The sequence below is a fragment of the Anopheles aquasalis genome, chromosome 2, assembly GCF_943734665.1.
Source record: "Anopheles aquasalis chromosome 2, idAnoAquaMG_Q_19, whole genome shotgun sequence".
Classification (NCBI taxonomy): Eukaryota; Metazoa; Arthropoda; class Insecta; order Diptera; family Culicidae; genus Anopheles; species Anopheles aquasalis.
The window spans coordinates 39707501-39726078 of NC_064877.1; the positions used below are offsets into that span (position 1 = coordinate 39707501).

The 18578-nt window shown below is 50.0% G+C and overlaps 1 protein-coding gene across 3 annotated transcripts in view; it reads right to left on the reverse strand.

The window, feature by feature from the left end:
- The window catches only part of LOC126572352 (glypican-4), a 59225-nt gene that overhangs the window by 37894 nt on the left and 2753 nt on the right, over positions 1–18578 (reverse strand). The gene's annotated exons all lie outside the window — the stretch shown is intronic.

The following is an 18578-nucleotide window of genomic DNA, read 5'->3' on the forward strand; positions in this document are numbered from 1 at the left end:
CTCTCACGATAATTTCAGGGCAACGAAAGGGGACCAGCCGGTTTGTGTGGAATGTGGCTATCGCTCCTGCGGACCAGGCGGAGCTTACAGGATTTTTAAGGGAAGCACCAGGCAGACCAGCCCGTGGGCCAACGCACTCCCCGGCAGATATTCCCAGGGCCAGCGGGAGAAGGGGAGAAAGATTTGCTTAAAATAAGAAAACAGAAAACGGCCAACGGAAGGACGGAATCCAAAACCCAAAACCGTCGACCGGTGTGCGCTGTGCGCTTTGAAAGTGGAACTGGAATAAAGTGGCCCCGACTTGGGCGCGCCCAGGGAGAGGGCACTGGAGGCCTGCCGAATCTTGTCTTGGTTGGTTTTTTGGCCATTGAGGTTGTAGTTAACAAGCTATAATTATCTCTTCTCGTCTCGTCTCCTCTCGCGTCTTGCCGGGGCCAACGAGGGGGTGCCCAGCGTGCACCTTCACCACCCCCTCTAGACACTCTTGCGTCTAACTCGGGCTCGGGCATTACATTCGCGAATCAACACCTTCCCGATGGATACCCGGAATATGGATGCAAAACGCCACGACCCCCTGGCCCCGGGTTCCAGCAGAAGCGGAAAGATCGCTCACCTCGATCGCCGCCGATCGAATGGGAAAAAAAAGAAGGCAACGCGAAAGAAACCGCCAAAAAAGCTCCGCGTCATTGGAATGGAATTTCGCAAATGGCGCAGAATATGGTGCGAAGGAGCGCGAGGAGAGGGATGCTGTGGGCCGCAAGAGGAGAAGGGGGGATCAGCGATCGCAATTTTGTCCCCCCCCCCCCCCAGCCTCCCTTCTCCTTGCTCCACGAACGACGGTACGGAATCATTGGTCTAACACTCCCAATCGGTCGGTTGGTCGGTTGTGGAATGTGAACTCGCTGGCCTCCGTCCCGGGGGCCGCTGGCCGTTGCAGCAGTAACCCCTTCTCCCTTCCACACCCATCAAATCAAGCACAGGCCCCAGAGGAAGTCAAAGTCAAAAGGATTCTTTCGGATTCTTTTGGGGGCACTCTGGCCGACTGTCTGTGTTTGTGTGAGTCTGGGAGGCGTTCCTTCCCACTATCCGAGATGCGAGGCACCAGATTTTGGCCAGGGCCAGGGCTTCCTCTTCGCTTTCATTCTTCTGTCCGGTATTTCTTCTCCTGCTTCTCTTCCTTCTCCTGCAACGCTGAACTGAAATGCTGACTAATGTGAGAAATCCGAGACGTTATCCGAGAAAACTGGCTGCCCACTCCTACCACCAAGAGCAAGAGGGGCAGCAGCAGCGGCCAGGTCAGCATCTCGAACCAGCTCGCCATTCACACACTTCACACACTGCGGACTCGTGAGCGAGGCGCGGCTATAGCCCTCGCTTGTGGCCAGGGGCCAGACGCAGGAAGGGAAATTACGTTTGTTCTGTTTTATGTTTGGATGTATGTTGTTCCAACGGGGAAGATTGCGAAGAGTAAAGAGAAAGGTTGTTGAGAGAATGGTTGTTGGTTGAGCTGCCACGTTTCGTTGCTGATCGTGATTGTGGCTGACCTGAGGCCGAACTGGACGATGCAACAGGGATGACTAATCGAATGCTTTGCCCACCAGCTAAAGGCGGCATGGACACGATCGCAACAGTTTCACAGTAAAGAAACTTTCATTTGATGTCGGTTGGTGAGTTGCAAAACTTTACTCTTTTAACTTTTTTTTAAAAGAAGATCATTTTTGACGATTTTTCGTGAGGTCCATTCAACTTGATTCTTTGACATGAATGGCATATTAAACTGCAACTTTTGGAGAATATTTAGTTCTATTTTGGGGAAGATTTCATAAGAACGTCATCCATGGAATCACATTTAAGCAGTCGTGTCTTCGAAAAGATACCTTTTACGGTGCCCATCGTTGCTGCGTGATGGGTCATCAAAAAATACAAATCGATACTCGTTAGAAAGATTATAAGTTTATCCACGCATTCTCGTCGAGTTTTTGTTGAATTTCCTAGTTTTCGATTTTTGGCAGATTTTTGAACTTGAAAAAGTGATGCTTTTTGTCATTTTGCATAAAAACACGATTTTAATGATTTTTTTAAAAAAATGTATCAACAATTTTCATGAAATCTCGACGGGGCTACCTGCCAAAGAGTGTACAGATTATGTGTTAAAAATTTCGAATCGATCGGTCCAGTAGTTTTTACAGTACGATGGGGACCGACTTTGAAAACGTTGGTTTTAGGAAACGCTCTTCAAAGTAGCGAGATTTTTAAAAAGAAACGCGTTTTTTTTAATCTGTAACTTGGTTAGTTTTGGCTTCGATTGATCCAAAAAAATTACACAATGTTCTTGAAAGGATCAGCTTTCAGAGAAAAATGTTAAAAATATGTGTCACAAAAAAATAAATACCGAAGCCCCCCCTTAACAGAGTTGCTATCATCCACACTCAGATCCTATGTAAAACGGAAAAGAGTTTAGAGGGTCCACCGGATGCTGTGCAATTTGCCCATCTCTACGGACTCCGTTAAAATGGGTATTAACACCATGTCCGATCGCACCCCGTACGAAGATCGGAGTTCTCGGAGGCGTCCGGTGCCGCCGGTGAAATGGTACCCCTCCTCTGTGGTATCAGCATTCCATCGATCGATCCATTTGGCAGTCATTTACGATCGCAAAAAGCATAAACATAACGAAGCGACGAAAGAGCGCGAAAGAAAGAAAGAGAGAAAGAGAGAGAACGAGAGATGGACAGATTAAAAAGGATCAAGAAGGAGAAAGAGGAGCGAACAGACGAGAGGCGCTGAAGAGAGAGAGAGAGGTTAATGATAAAAGCGCCGAATGTGTGCGAAGGAATTTGGCTCACCCCCCACCACCGCCGGTTATCCCCTGACCAACACCCTCAACCAGCGAAACACTTCCTTCTCAATCCGGACCAGTTCTCCCTGCCGTTTGCCGGCGTCTTTTCGGTATTTTTTTTTTTTGCACAGAACTGTGACCCTGCCCTTGCTCGCTCGGTTGTTTGGTGCTTTTGTTTGCTTTGTTGGTGGTGATTTGATGATTTTCCCTTTTTTTTCCTTCAGTTCTCAATCTCCGCGTTCTCAAATTTCGGGCCCTTCTACAGGGGAAGTGGGAAGTGGAGTGATGAAATCACGGGTTTGCCAAAAAAAAAGATGAAAGGATAGGCAAAAGGCAAACCACTCACTGGAGGACAGGACACGGAACAGAAAAGGACCAACCGGGCCAAATTCGCGCACCCTGGCCGGATTAGTCGAGGAGTTTTTTGGGGGATTTTTTTGGGACAAACAAACCACCGCCACCACCACCGGAAAAAGCAATAAAAATAGAGCCCAGGAAAGGGCTGTTCGGTCCTAGAAATCGGATTGTAATCGAGGGAAATTAAGATCATTCGCTCGCTCACACAATGGCGTGTCCTTGTCCGTGTGACTGGCAAACCATGCGGGATTGCGGCGAGAACTCGAGACGTTGGATCGGATCAGGAGTTTGCCCCGAACGTACCCTGGAAAGGGGTTCCGTGCGCGGCAATCCTTGTTTCAATCTCTGTTGATCGAGTTGCGTGTTTGGAGTCGAGTTGAAGAAGGGCCCCCCTCAAACCCTGTCAGAGAGACGAATTTGCGACCACCTGACAAGATAAACATGGCCGATGCCGTCCAACTCCACTCGCCGAAGCGTGATGCGTGACGTACCCCCGGCGTGTTGTGGTTGGCGTGCAAAAGCGTACACACGAAACGAATTTGTTACTCTCCGCCCGGCCTTTGGTCACGCACCATTGTCTTGAGTCGCATATTAATGTATTTATCTCTTGTGATTTTGAGCATATTTCAACTAATCTGTCAACATCGAGCACTGAGCATTGAGTGAAGAATGTTACGTAAACCAACATTCTAATTGACCACAAAATGTCGGCAGCCACAAAAGTTTCCCGGGGGCGGGCGCATTGACCGGACAAGGCGCAAAGGCAAATAATGAAGCTGTTTTCAATTCCTCACCTTCATCTCACCGTAACCACCGGAGAGTGAGAGAGAGAGAGAGACAGAGAGAGAGAAAAGGAGGAACGAACCATCCTCAGCCCCTCTCTGGCCTCTCGCCCGGGAAAATTGATTACCGATTAGCGGCGGGAAGCGGGCGATTTTCGCCGCTCGCCGTTCAATTTTCAATCGAACCGCATTCCTCTCGCGGCCCTACGCCACACACCCCAACACCGCAACAAATCGCTCCGGCCACTTCATTTAACCAGAATTTTCACGATCGTTTCGAACGGTTTCGGGCGTCGGAGGATAAGGTTTTTGAAACTTTCACCATACTTCCGGCCATAGCCTACGAGTAGCTTGCAAAACATACACGATCAGCGGCATTAAAAGTGATTAAACTTGGTGGAAGGAAGGAAGCTCATCAAACATCACCTAGATAAAGGAAGCTGCGTTTTATCTAGCAGCTCATCTCGACAACATTGCCGATACCTTCGCAGTCCACTGGCCCCGAGTTAGTTTGAAGTGCGGAAAAGAAGCTGTCTGATATCGGAGACGAAGGAACCTCATCAAACATCACCGGTACTCCGAGCGATACCGCCAGAGATCGAGCGACGATATAACAGCCAAGGGAGAGACCAACTAGCGTCACAAAGGCATAGGCGGCGTGGCCAGTATTCCACCCGGGAGCGATAGAAGTGATATAGAAAAGAGGAACAACCACAGCAAGACCACAGGGTTTGGCATTCTTGCCCCTTTTCCCTTTTAATTTCCCTAAGCACCTTCTTCTCACCGGTGACTCCGGGACCCGTGATGGTGGTGCTGGTGCTGGTGGTGGCCATTATTCGGTTGCGCTCTGGTCCGGGTTGTTTAATGCACGTTACCGGCACGGCATCCCATCCCATCCTGATCATCCTTAATATTGCTATCATTATTGGTGTTATTTTCACTCCACACACTCTCTCTCTCTCTCTCTCTCATTCTCGCACACCACCTCGCAGACTCGCACATTCTTCAATGCTGCTGGGAAAAAGGAAGGCTGCCAGAAGTTGAATGAAATGTACCGCTCGCTCACAGCTGTTTCTCCTTCCTCCTTCTCTGTCTGAGCTCTGCCTCCTCTTTATCGTCGTTGCGTTGCTTACTCAGCGAACAAGCGAAGAACAAGCAAAGGAGCAACGCGCGGAGACAATGAATGATGAGAGCAGCAAGAGCAGGAGCAGCAGCATCATGATCATCATCATGGTCGATGGCGCTGCCATCGGTGGCGCGGTGGTTAGGTGTGGGTGCGATACGCGCGGACCTCCTCTCGGCATGGCAAGAGGGCAGGATAGCTCGGTCAAAGGCGTGGAGACGGCAACCTCAACAAACACAAGCGCAACCGGGAAAACGGGATGCAAACACCGGCCGGGGGCATGAGAATCATGGAAAGGTAAGGAGCGCCGCGATTGGCGTCTTCTCGGGCGCGCACGCATGCACTCACGATGGACGCCAGCCGTTCACACGGTTTCTGCGCGGTGTCTTCACAGGAGAACACCACGGAGCCACGGTTTTTTTTTGGCATGTTGATGCGAGTTTCACTTCGGTAACGCAAACGCGGCAATGCAAGGAGAGAATAAGCCAAGAGGATTCGTACTACAGAGAGGATACCTGATCAGAGAAGAGGTTCATTTCACATTAATAGATGAGCTTTTTCTCTTATCTGTCATCAGCACATGGCGAGCTTTTCAAGTTCAATGCTCAATTGATCCTCTGCAGCAATATAGCGACAACAAATTGTGATCTCCGTGTTTTTTCTTCTAAAGAAATCTCTTTTCACACATTTCCCAATCGCCGGAAGACAATGTGTTTGCGGGGAAAGGTGACCAACAGTCCAGAGTCAAGCCAGTGAGCGGCATTTATGGCCTTCCCGGTGCCGCGGCTGTTTGCTTTACCGAACGCTAGTGCCACTCCCTCACCCTGACCCCGGGGGGCAGCTGGCAGAGAATCCTAAAACACCCTCGCGCTGCGCAATCTTTAAAAAGCGTCAGAAACAACACAAAGTGCGAAGTGTTGACCGAGTGAATGCAGTATAGTCGTCCAGAACCTGTTACACAACCGGTCGCCGGGTCCGTAGCCCATTTCCCTGCCAGTACACCCTGAAGGAAACACCTGAGTCCCAACGTGAAGAAGAAAACAGAAGCTTGAGCGGCCGCGGGGTTGGAAGAAGGAAAATTAATGAAAAGTTCATCCCAAAACCGGGACCGGCATCGAGAGGCCGGACGACCGCGCCAAGCAACGGCCGAAAAAGACAAATTACTGCGCCAGAGACCAGCCTGAATTGATTGCATCGGAATGTTGGTTGGTTGGTGTTTCGGCGAAAATCCTTCATTGCACCGGCCCGGGAGAATCTCAAATCTGACGCACTACCACAATGGCCCCAGAGCTCACACAAGCACAATGGAGGTCCAACAATGGCCGAGTGCGAGCCGAGGGGTGTTTGGGAAATTCCTCAACCTTTCGAGGATTCGCTGAACCAGCTGCTGCTGCTGCTGTTGTCTTTCCTGTCCAGCCGAACAGGTTCTTCTGATCAGCATCTTGAGAACATCCCTGGGATTCATTCACATCACCGTGGTGTTCTCGTGCATGGATTGAACGGGAACCGAAAGGTGTAGCTGGCCATCTGCATCTTGTCAGCAGCCAGCTGCAGCACAGTTTTCCTGCCGATGCCTAGATGGACGCCTCAGATACGCCAGTACCGGTAACCGGGCACAATCAGATATCCTACCCTTCCAAGTCTAAATGGTCGCATTACATCAGAACGATCTGCGCGCGCGCGCGCTTTTTGGTGATTCCGGATCATAAAACACGAATATTCCTGTTTTTTTTTATGGATCATTCTCGGACCGGCCCATCATCATAACGCTGAGATCGCTGAGATTCCCAGAGTAAGGTCTGCAGCAAGCCGCCGCTATCCGCACGAGATGCAGTCGAGCAGGGGAGTGAGATAAGATCCCGAAAGAATAACTGACCGAACCGAGGGCCCGAGGGCATGAGAAGTGTGGTAACGGGCCCAAGGATCAACCATTGCACCGGCCCCCAACAGGCGCACAGACACAAGCAAACCGACGATTTACCGGAACTCAACGGGACGCCGATGGAACGGAACGACCTGATGATGAGGGCAACGCGACGCGGCGTCGATCCCACCACCGCCAACGGACCTCCTCCTTCTCCTTTCGGTGCAGCTTCAGGGTATCCAGGGGCGACTTGCCGAAACCGACCAGTTCAGATCCTGTCCAGTCCAGTCCATGGAGAGAGGAGCAAAAAGAGCAAAAAAAAAAAAAGAAGCGAAAAGACCGACTGCAGCAATGCAGTTCCTTTCGGACAGGGAGCGAGCACAACCGAGATTCCTTCCTTCCCGGAGCTCTTCAGATTTGGTGCCTTTTGCGGGATATGTTGTTGCGGCCCCTTTGGCAGCCGACCGAACACAGAACCCCCTTCACTCCTCCATCTCCCTCATCTTCTTTCGCTTTGCTTTTATCGGCATTTCTCTGCTCGCTCGCTTCTACCCTTGCAGCCCTTGCAGCCTCTTCCCTGCAATGAGCCGCGGTCGGTCCCACACACATATTTTCGGTCAATTTCCTGTGTGCGTTTAGCACACCAGAGCGAGCGCCAACCAGCGAATGGAACCCGAGGGGGGAGGTCCAGAGGACAGGACGACAACCTGGCATAAGCCAGAGGTCCGGTCGCCGCCGCCGTCGCCGGCCAAAAGCTGTGTGTGCTCTGCTCGCTTCAAGAGGTGAAAATTAAGAGAAACAAAATTTATTTCGTCCTGCCCACGGAACGCCGTTGCACAACCCGGGGGAAAAGGGTGCACGGGAGGCAAAGAGACAGAGAGAGAGAGAGAGAGAGAGAGAGAGAGAGAGAGAGAGAGAGAGAGAGAGAGAGAGAGAGAGAGAGAGAGAGAGAGAGAGAGAGAGAGAGAGAGAGAGAGAGAGAGAGAGAGAGAGAGAGAGAGAGAGAGACCGGGAGAGAGAACAATGTGCCCCCGGGAATCCTGTTTTCGAGCGGCAGCAACACGGCAGGTTTTGTATTTTAGAAAATTATGATCTTTCACCCGGGTTTCATTCATACAAGGGGTAGGAAGATGTTCATTTATGTGCTGCTGCTGCTGCTGCTGCTGCTGCTCTGTCCGGAGGGAAAATGGAAGAGGAGGGACACAGACCGACGACCGCGTGGTGACGATGATTGGCATTCCAAACCCGCGGGGTGATGTCTCAGACGTTTCACCGTACAACGTCATGAAGACGGGATTTTAAACGGAATGCTGTACATGGAAACATCCAAAAACCATGATTTGGAGAAGATCGCGATCGAAGGGTGTCTTGTGTGCGATCTACGATAGTGAAGGCTACGAGGGTGATAATTAAAATAGAAATACGGATATGTCTTAAGTCTTTTCTTCATACACCCACGACCCCAAAGGAATGATCAGTTCTCGAAGTTCGCGAATTTGCAGATCATCAACAGCATGCGTCATTCCGTTTACGACCTGCAGAGAGATGAAGAAAAGTTGAACCATCTCGCCTATTTCCATGGCAAGTCTTGTTTTGAAACACTTCTTCTTTTGAGCAACACAGTGAACCTTACTAATAGATGGTTATTATTGCTTGCAAAATTATTTTAATTCAAGCACATAATCTTTTAAACATATGGCTCGTCCATCATTATATACAGGGTGCGCCATCAGGCGGTACCCTATTTTAAAGATGAATAACTCTGTCATTTTTCAGCGGATTTGGACGAATAGGCCAGTTTCTGAAACTTCAGTCTATGCCATTTTAGTAATGGATCACTGGATCACTGGATTAAAAGAGCGGACTGAAATTGTCACACTTTACATTGAAAAAAATCGGTCAATAGTGAAACTGCGATCGTGAAATGGATGATGAATAAATGGCGGTTTCCTCCTTTGCCGCATATGACGCTGGTGCTGGATTTTTTTTCTGTGAGTCTGCTTGAAAAATAAGATTTTTGCAAACAAATTGAAGGCTATGAAACAACTTAAAGCAAATATTAGAGCTGAAATTGCCCAATACAAAGCAACATGCCCGAAAAAGGGGCGCATTTTATAGGCCGACTGAAGGCGGTCATTTGATCGATGACATATTTTAACTATGGCAGAATAAATGGCATAGAATGACCTAAATAACACTGGTTTATTTTCTAAAATCGGCTGAAAAATGACAGAGTTATTCAACTTTAAAATAAGTTGCTTCCAGATGGTGCACCCTGTATGTTAAAAAAAGCACATAATCTTGGATTACTAATGAATGTAACAATCACACAGCATCAACGCCGGTAACAATTCAATTTTCGTGAATGTGATCACTTTCTTTCAGATTGTTACACAATTCTGCAACATCCAACGGACAAAATGGGCGTCTAGTCTATGGCTGCCTTTACTGCAACATAGTTTATCCGTAACATTAACGTGTACTGGACACATCAATTCATTTCGTCACTTAATACTGCTTCTCGCCTCTCACTTCGCCACGAGCGACAGCCGAATCAGACGACGGATCGAAATGGTTCGGAGGTGGACAATGTAGGACAATTAATATTCGAAAACCAACGAACGAACCGTGACCGAACACCGAGAGTAGCGCAGAGAGAGATGGAGCAGCAGCAGCAGCAGCAGCAGCAGCAGATCAAAAGATGAAGGCCCGTTAATGGGTCGCTCCCGATCGATCCGATCTAATGTGATCTCATTTTTCATCCACAGCCACTACCACCTTCCATCCAACCCCCAAACCATCATCTCGAGCGCACCCACTCACGGGCTCCCACCCAGAAGCAGAGTCGATCGACTCCCGGGCAAAGGCCAATGGAACCAGGGAAGGGAAGGTTTCCACCGCACGCAACTACTGTCAACTGCAGCCATGCCGTGGGCCTACTCGTATATCTTAACGTAACCCTACCTTCGGACGGACGGATGGACGGTTGCCGATTCCCCTCGTCCACCTCGTCTTGGGTTTTTTTTTTACTCCTCCTACGGTCCTCGGCGGGGAGAGGCAACATGTCGAGATGAAGGATAGGGCGAGGATGTGACAAAATAGAGCAATAAAACGTAGCGGACAGCAAGTGAGATTGGAATCTGGAGACAGTGCCTCCAGCATTCTGGCACATTATGTGCGCTCTCTAGGAATCTGTGTTGTGTTGTGCGCGTTTGGTCATCTCGTGGGCAGCATTGAGAGCATAGCGACTAGCCGCCAGTTAAGGGGCACCACGAAACGAAAATGCACAAACCATCTCGCACATAAATGAATCATCACCTCAGCGCTGAAGAGGACCGTCTCGGTCGTCTCCTAACTCCTCTCAGGGCCTATTAAAGTCTGAAAATCTGGTCGGCAAGGATCGCGATGACGCTCAACACGATTGATCGATCGAGCAGTTTGAGATAATAAATGCCAAATGAGCCCCTCTTGAGCATTTCCAAACAGAACCGTCGAGGCAATGGCTATAAATCTTGAAGATAAGATGTGGAATCGTTGTGGAATGTCGCACGGATAGGAAGTGACACACTTGGCGCCGATCCGCGGTTCATTAAATGGAGGAACACAGAATAGGAGGATTTTTTTTCTCCCTTTTCTTAGTACAAAGTTTAATTTTCGAAAATACAAATTACTGTTCCTCACTAAAGGTGAAGTTAATCCTCACAATATCCTCACAAAATCCGCACCAAATATGAGTATCTGTCACACTTTGCACTCATCCCACCCCGTTAGTGATGTGTCCGGAGGGAGCAAACACCCGAAATTCGTTGTTTCGCCGTCGCCGCCTCTCGAGAGATTTGACTGCAGATGCTACCAAACCCGCACACGGGGCTACACCCCGAAGGTACCACTATAGTGATGCTGATGCGGTAACGGATTTGCGGCGCGAGGGGAGATTTATGTGATGGTCCGTACCGACCCCGACTCGATGGAGGGCGCGCCGACGCCGAAACACGCAATGCTCCTGTTGTTGGCCCACCCAGCAAGCAGCACTCACGCACCCAACAGAAGGAAGAAGACAGAAAAAAGCGAACGAAACGAGTGTCTGAAGTATTTAAGACTACCCGGGGCCTCCGCGGTCCCATATGATGGCAAATATGTTTTTGATTTGTCATCCCCTACGAGCGAGCGAGCGAGCGAGCGAGCGGAGAATAAATCAACGCCGGCATAACAGTGCGGCCACCTGAACCGTTCACCCCACCACCGGGTAAACAGCGCGTTGTTACGCAGACGGCCCTCTTCACGGCCTCCGGGGAGGAAGAAGCTCTTTCGGAGAGGGGAATTCACGCCACCAGCAGACGCGATGAGGGTGCTACTCTTGATAAGGAACCATTTTGCAGCGTTCTTTCTGTCTTTTGCTGATGTGCAGCTAATACGAGTTCGTATGTGCGTGGCAAAGGGTGCTGATGCTGCGTGGTGGTACCATAAAGACGTTGACGCAACACTTTGTGTGCACACTTTGAACCAACGTAGAGCAGATATCACATTCCGGTTGCTGCTCCATCACATGATAGCACTATGACACCCGGGATTGAGTCACGTTGTCTCGGGGAAGCGCAAAGTGAGCACAAAACCTTTTCATGGAACGCGAATGCGTCGCGGCTTCCATCGTTCTATTCAGAGTTTCTTTGGCTGATGATGAATCACAATCGATTTGAATTCGAATGCACAATACAAAGTAGAAAGCCTTCAACCCATCATCAGAGGCCCAGCACCCACCGATGGATTTAGTTTGGATTGAAAAGAAAAAAAAAGGAAAACAAAATGAAGTCTTCGATTTATTATTCTTTTATTGTGTCATTAAAAAGCCCCAAATGTTGGATTCATTTTTCGACCACACAAAACCGAAGAAAAGAAAAGTGCAAAGGAGCAATCGGTTCTCTAAACGGATCGCACCGCACCGCAAATCATGGCGTGACCATTGGTCTCCCACCATCAAGAGCCACAAAAGATTTACCCACCCCCGGAGAGAGATTCCGAGAGCTCGGAAGTGGAATGAAATTTGCATGAGAAGGAACACCGGGCACGCTCGTTGCATCGAACCCGGGCCGGGCCGGGCCCGCGCCCATTGACCCCCCGAAGCGACCGGAGAGGAGAGATGGGAAGGATCGCGGCCAGCATAAATTCGACGCCGATCACGCCCCTCGCATGGGGGGGAGTGGATGCAGCATTGGAGGGCGTTTAGCCACATTTGGTCGCCGCCATCGTGGCGATCATCGCTCGTGGGGTGGGGCTGTTTGCTGCGCCCCGACGTTAGGAGGTTTGTTTATGTTCAAAGACTCCGATTGTTTATGATCGAGCTGTTGCTGCTGCTGGCGATGGAGGTGATCCGTAAAGTTCGAGCAAACGTCACACGTTGCATAAAGCGTGAAAAGGACGCCATAAGGGGTCGTTCGCCCTCTCGCACTCGCTGTTTGCAAGGGTAAAGAAGAAGAAGAAGAAGAAGCAAAAGGAAAGACAAGAGGCAACAGCAACCCCAATGATTCGGACGGATAGTGGCTGAACACTCGACACAGCGGGAAGGCGCGACCGAGACTCGCCGGCCTATGCCTTCGAGTGGCTGCTGAATCTGACCATTGTTGACACAATTTTCAAAACTCTCTCCCCACCCCCATTCCGACACAAAGAGCGGCTGGATGGATAGGACTGAGAAGGAGTCATGGCTCTGCGCCCTCGGCTTTTGGGGGAAAAGTTCAATCCACTCGCTCGATCTCTCAACCACTAGGCGTCAGGGAAGTGTCTATCCACGTAAATTGTTGCGTACCCCTTCCCTTTCCCGGCGCAACGAACGAAAAGAAGCGGAAAAAAAACGCTTAAAACAATTTGCTCGTCTTTGCAGGCTTCGGTGTGCACGATCCATTGCCGGCGCCATTGTTGCAGTGCAAACGTGTTAACACCGGTGACTATCGCGGCCACTAAAACGTGAGCGACCGGAAACCCGGAGGCGATACTAAGATTACAAGGTAGAGCGGCACTTGAAGCGCTGCGCTGCGTCCATTGCCAATCATAGTGATTGCAAATTAATTTCTTGCCCCTCTCCCCAGCCGCCAGCTAATTCCCGTCGCATGACCGCCGTGGTTGGAGAAAGTCGATCCCTAAATAGCTAACATTAGAACAACGGCGGTTCGGCGGTTGGCAGAGTGGCTGGATGGTTGGGCGAAGAATGTCTTAAGCTGTTGGTGGTGGACCCTTTCTCTGGCATGGCTGGGAAATGGTTGCTATGATTGTGCCCTTTTTGCAACCGTTGGTGCATCGCCATGGCGCCAAGTACGCGCGGTGCCAAGTGCCTCCTCTGATGGTGTTGATCCAGCTGAGGTTTTTACGACTTCCTTTCCCACCACACCAGACGCTGCGAGGGCAGACAGGAAGACCCACGATGAACGACGACATGACGATGACAGGCCGACTGTCGACGGATGCACCATCGTGGTTGTTGTTGTTGTTGCTGTTGTTGTGGAGGACACAGAGGACTGGACAATAAAAGTCTTAAAATTGACTCCAAAGCAACACACTCGCACGGGGGTCACAGTAAGGACCACGAGATTCCACAGATTGGTCAAAAACGACCAAGGGTCAACCGGGAAACCGGGGGAACCGCTGTGGAAGGACAACCAGAGCAAGGTAATGCAGACCACCGTACGGCCGAGACGAACCCGGAGCCGAGAGGAAGCAAATAAATAAATAAATAACGAAGCACAAATTGTGGCCGCCAGCCGTTTTGTGTGAGCAGTGGTACCAGTCCTCGAACCAGGACTTCATCTTCCAACAAATAGCGTCTGTTGGTTACCGGCACCGGCACCAGCAGATCGTCGCGAAGAGTGGACCGGGAAGGTCATAAAAATGAAACATTTTAATGCGCTTTTAAACGAGTCGCATGGAGAAGCTGGCCGGGATTTAACGAAATAAAGTCATTGCCGAGTGAGTGCACTGGAACGGCATTGACATTGAAGGACGAGGCAACAACCAGATATTATCATATTAGTTCAACAAGGTCTTCCGCAAGCATATGTTTTGTGTAATCAAAATCACAAAAGGAAGAGTATTTTTGCTAGGAAACTATCCCATTGCATAATTTCGTCCTCTGGAGTGCGCTACCTACCAGAGCGCAAAATACGAAAGCAATCTAGCTGATGACTTTCCGGTATGGCTTTCAGTCTAATGTGTATGTTTTCCGAGCAGGAAATGAATGCACCAGAACCTTCCACCCTGGCATGCACTGCAGTGAAATGTAAAAGGCTTGTAACATTAGCCTACGAGCACCCAGCAGAAAAGAAAAAAGAAAACTACACCAACTACCGAGCACATAAAAGGATAGCACAAGGAATGGCATCAGAGTTTTGGTTGCAATCCTCCGCTCACAGCTCGACATCGACAGCGAAGTGGATAGAAGCAGGACAAACAAAGTGACTTCACCAACTCCATCCATCCTCATCATCAGCAGCGTATCGAGCAGAAACTTTGAAAGAATCAAACGGAATATAGACGGAAGAACTGAAGACGAAGAAAAACGGGTGGAGAAAAAAATCTCGAGAACAAACACAACACAACTCAACAACGACAACGACAACGACTGGACTGGCTGGTGACGCACCGGAGCTCTCAACACTCTGCACTGAAACAGAACCAACCCCTCTGACCGGGCATCATGTCCATCCGGAGGCTAATAGACACCGCTGATCGTGGTGCCAACCAAACAAAGCCAAACAACGCGTCGCAGCTTCTTCTTCTTCTTCGGTTCGGAGTGGGTTGGGGGCGCCAAGAACCCCCCCCCCCCCATTGATGCTCGGTGTGCATTCGAAAGGATGCACATATGACACCGGGACTCGTTCTTGCGTTCGTTGAGTTTTCCATTTATTTGCTTTTGGCTTTTGTAGAAAAAATTGTTTATTCACTTTGGTTGCGTGCGTTGGTGTTCCGGCGACGCCGCGAACAGAAACAGAATCGTCGTGAATCTACGACACAAATACCATCACGGCCCGGTACGATGGTCAGGTAGAGTCGGTGTCCCGGCGAGGAGTCCTTTCGTGCATGGTGTGCAGCGCCCTGAACGCCCCTTCCGAGCTTACAGGTAGATGCTGTTGGCGTTGAGGGATGCTACTTCATGCTTATGCTCATGTCACCTACTTTCGAGCACCACTTTTCACCTGCTTCTTCCCATCACCAGCAGCCGCATCATCGTATCATCATCATCATCACCAACATGCTGTGGTGTGCTATTTGTAGAGCGAACATTGCTCTCGATGTCCTAACCGAAACAGAGTGGAGACACCTTTTCCCCGAGGTTCTTTCATGATTAGAACACCATTACCAGGTGGGGCGAGATGCACCGCGATCGCTATCCGTGTTTGAGTAAATAGCAACATTGTACGTGAGTGAGGGAAAGAGAGACCGATGGACACATACACCACCAGCACACAAATTGGCATCGGAAGCGCCATATCGAGCCGGTGCTGCATAGGAGTTATATCATAGAAGCATAAGCAACTGCTCGATGGCGAACAAACACCCCATTCACACAGTTCCGATCCGAGGAATACATGGTTTCTAGTTCACCCACCAAAAAAAAGCGAAGTGTTTCTTTTATCCTTCCCTCCAGAGCAGCTCCAGCAGTTTTCTCTCTCTCGTTCTCGGCCGCTTTGTGTGTCCACAGCGTGAAGTCCAAAGGTAGCGGCGCGAAGGCAACGGGGCAAAAGGCAACGATTCCCAAAAAAAAAAACGGACAAACCAGGGCCCGGACCGGGAGACACTTATTCGTTTCCGTTGCCGTGTCCATCTTCCAAGCCTAGGCCGGTCCGGTCCAGGCCAGGCCAGTTCTTCCCTCTCTCTGTACGAAAATGAAGTGGTAAATCTCTTAATTATTATTTTTAGCTACCTCAGCACTCCAGTCGCCGGAGAGTCCGGTGAAGCTGCTGACCAACCAGCACGGCGTTGTTGTTCTTTTTTTTACCAAGGAGGAAACAACGGCGTCAAGTACCACACCAGACCCACGGCAGCACCAACTCTTTATCGAGCTCAGGGAATGAGGGAGCACAGTGGGTAAGATGTGCCTGGAACCGGCAGGAAATGGTTCCCTGGTGGTACGCACATTCATCTTATGTTGCGTTTGATGTTTCCCTGTAACACCGGAATGTGAGAGGAATGTGTTGTTCAAGGTTTAGCGCAACTAGCGACAAGATTGATTACGTCAACCAAACGAGAACGTTCTTCTCGCTTCCCGGTAGCTTCCGTGCTAATTCCAATATCTAGGTCAGTAGAAGCGTCACCCTAAAGAGAGAGAGAAGCTGAGATATATCTGACTGAAGTGCATCACGGTGCAGCTCACACCGTGTATTATGTCACCAGCAGTCCCCGGACATCGCTGTGTCGGTCTCATTAAAAGAAATTCCCCCCGCGAGAGTGTGCGCCAACGATACTGGGGACGCTTTTACTTTTGTTTCGTTTCATTATCACGAAAGTGAAAGATTGTTTAGAATGTCGGTTCCGTCCAGTACAAGGCAGTACAGAAAATGGTTGCTTTGGAATGGAAGCATCAACAAGGAGAACACACAGTGACAGAGAGACACAGAGAGAGAGTGAGAACACAACCTGACAAAGGGAACGAACGAACGTGAGATGTCCTTCGTCCAAATGAGGCCTTTCAGCTGAAGAAGGTGGTATAACACTAGAGTGGAATGGAGAACGGTGGAGGGAAGGAGGGGATAGGAATTTACAAAATAGCCCATAATCCACTCGAGAGTCCGGACCGAGCGAGCACCTAATTCGTCGGGCACGTCCTCACTTCATTCCCATGCAATTACTTTAGACATACTTTCGGGGCATGGCATCTTCCTCCTCCTCCTCCTCCACCTCCTCATTAGGGTGGCACGAGGTGACGCAGCATCCGAGGCATCCGAGGCCACCAGACCACTCAACGTACATCCACTTTTTCTTTTTAATGCTTCCTCGGCGTTCTTTTGCAAAAGGATAATCCGACGGGGGGCAGTGGAATTGGCTAAAGTTGTTCACCATCCTACCATGAAATGACCAGGGCGGTTAGAGGGATGGTTGGTCTTTGGCAGTGACGGAATTTAAGCATCTTACATCGTGGGATCTTTTTGTCCCCCTTTTTTTTTTTTTTTTTTGTTTGTCACTATTGGCCCGAAGCCTAATCACCATTTTGCTCCATCCATTGTAAACAAAATGAAGCCAAACGCTGGCCCTAATACTGCTACAAATGTTCTCTTTATCGCGGATGAACAGCTGACGTCTTACGGAAACTTGTACGCGACGAACACCAGACCACACCCGGCCGGCGTAAGAAAAAAAAGGAAATGGAAATGGAAAAGCTCAGCGCTGTCCCGTGAAGACGTCCGAACGAACTTCAATGAGCCCGCGTCGTACCGGGGACCACACGGCCAGCACGTTCCGCAGCTCAACCGAAAAATTGCTTTCGCTGCTCGCCGCGTAATTGTGCCCCGTTTTCGGCCCCATGACGCCCCGTGTGGCCATGGGCGTCCCGCGCATCTCGTCACCAACCAAGCGGGGTAATGCCAAAAAGCCGAGCGGTGGTACGGAAGGTAAATCAAACAAAATCCCAACACCGCGTCGTTCTCGACCGCGATCGAATGTCGAATCGATTTGCCTGGGTCCTCCCCGGGAACTATACGGTTTTTTTTCTTCTTTTTTTCTTCTTTGGTTCACCTCGCCCCTGGGCCAAATCCACCTTCCGTTTACCGTTCCCCGTTGTATCGGATTTCAGGCGCAGCAGCAGCAGCAGCAGCAGCAGCTGGGACCGAAGTGCGCGCCCAAAACCGATGCGACATGATGTCAAAACTAATCACTAAAAGCCTCGCTAAGCTCGCTCTCCCTCCGGTGCCACACCGCAAAGGTGAGCATTATGGAACCACCGAAAAATTGGCGGCCATGGACGGCATGGTTTGCAAATATTCGCCATAAAAACCAGCCCAGCTCGTTGCGCATCCACAAGGATACCACAAGGTGGGGGAAAATGGATACTTTCTATGCTTTTCGTCCTCTTTGGCCAAGCGAAGGTACGAAGAACATCAGCATGCGCGCCCATAAAGGGCGCATCCACTAGGGCACCCGGTCCCTGGCTCTGTGTGCGGTTTTCAGTTCCCGGCACAAGATCGCCACAAAATGGCAAATGTTCATGTGTCTCCTGAGGGAGGGTGGGGGGAAGGGGAAAAATGAAGGAGCCAGACATTCGCGGCACTAGTGCGGCATGAAATGGGAGACCCGGGCGATGGCCTCGGGCACACGGTTCAGATTACTTAGTCACTTTTCGTTTTCTAAGTCACTGGGCGCGCGCTCACTCCCCGGCGAGGGGCGCACACCGATTAATAGTTAATCGAGATCATTACGTACCTGAGCAGCAGCCTGCTGATGGCCACATCGTCCCTTTTTTTTCTTTTGCAGAGCAAATTTTGCATGAAAGAAGACTGTCCGCCCTTCGTATCCCACGGGAGAAAGGATAGTGTTTCACTTCCTGCCGCGTGATTCACCGACAGATTCAGCAAATAGCCACCGGCGTAACTCATTTCATTCCCTTTTCTCCCAAGTGCCGGGTCTTTGGAG